Genomic DNA, 1,605 nt, shown 5'->3' with positions numbered 1-1,605 from the left:
AGTGCTGGGATTAAAGGCGTGCGCCACCATCGCCCGGCTTGTTCCTTTCTTATGTACATACAAGACTGCTTGACTTAATTTAAAAAAAAAAAACTTTTAAAGTATGGTTTGGCAAGTAAAATACTTTTGGCATTATTCTACCTGCCTGTTTTCCTCGTGGTTGCAAAGCTGGGGCACAGCAGGAACTTTAACCCACAGTGGAAAGCCACCGGGACGCTACAAGGAATAACAATAACCTCTATGAAGGAATAACACTAACACCTGAATAAAGAAACTATTTGAGTTTTGGTGATAAAATCTATTTGGTAAATCAATTGAATTTCAATTTAATAGCAGTTTTTCAATCAAGTAATAATACAGTTTCCTTTGGTAGAAAGCTGTATTGGATTTGTCAAATTCAGATGGCATTTGTAACCATCCGAGTATGCTTAATTTTTAGGCATATTTTGAGTTGTTGTGTTTCATGTGAAGTTGAAAAAATGTATTTGTCCATTGTTAGTATTTTCTGGCTGTCATTTTCTGGCATGTACTTTTTTTAAGCTATTATTTTTTGCAAGTTTCCTAAATTTAGGTGCGTACTTAGATTTTTTCTCAGAGTAACATTTTTACATAGATTTTATATTTTGTAATTTTAGTGTATATTTTCTTTTAATGTTTTTGATGTTTTATTATTTATTTATGTGTGTGTGTTTGTGTGTGTGCCATAGTAGAGATGTGGAGCTCAGTGGACGATATTCAAGATTTTATTCCCTGCCAGGCTTGCTCAGCAAGCAGTTTTACTCATTGGGTCTCATCACCAGCCCTAATTGCCATTTTTGAACTGTTCTTTCTTTTATTTACTGAGACATTATCTCTCTACCTAGGTCTGTCTCTCTAGGAACTCACTATGGAGACCAGGCTGACCTCAAACTCAGACAGATGTGCCACACCATGCTTGAAACTGTGTATCTTTAAAAGTTAAAACCTATTGCCGTGTTCATCAGTTTGAAACTGGTTTTTAAGATGTAAAATTTCTTTTATGCTTATATTGTTCAACTTTTATTATAAGTGTTTCTTTGCTCATCGAAACATAAAATATATTAGGCTGATGTGTTTCTCTGGACAAAAAATGAACACGACCATACCATGTATCTCAATAAAATGTAATGAATTTTAGTTAATCTTTTCAATTGTGATTAATGATAGTGTTAGTCCTCATTAGGTGTAATTTCTAACCTGCTTAATAATTGTTTTAAATGACTTGAATACACTTTAATGTAGTTTGCGGTTCCTATTTATTAAAAGTACTTTGTGGTTGAATATAGTTCTGTCTTTTGTGTTGTAATAATGGTCTCACCTGGAAGGTTGTGATATAGTGAGAGAAAGTAGTCATTTATGAGTACGAGTTAATCTCACTTTTAAAGGGTGGCAATTTTGTTCGTTTTCGTGATTCAGATTATTTTTGAATGTTCAGGTAGATGTCCAGGATGTTACTGTTTTTCCTTGTTTCTGTTTCATCCTAGTTACTGAGAAGAATTTCCTACTTTGCAAGTATTACTTTTTTTTTTTTTTATTAAGAAAGAAAAAAAAATTTCCGCCTCCTCCCAGCCTCCCACTCCTCCCACT

This window comes from Microtus ochrogaster, linkage group LG3 (assembly GCF_000317375.1).
Source record: "Microtus ochrogaster isolate Prairie Vole_2 linkage group LG3, MicOch1.0, whole genome shotgun sequence".
Classification (NCBI taxonomy): domain Eukaryota; kingdom Metazoa; phylum Chordata; class Mammalia; order Rodentia; family Cricetidae; genus Microtus; species Microtus ochrogaster.
Note: the sequence above shows the minus strand (reverse complement) of the source record.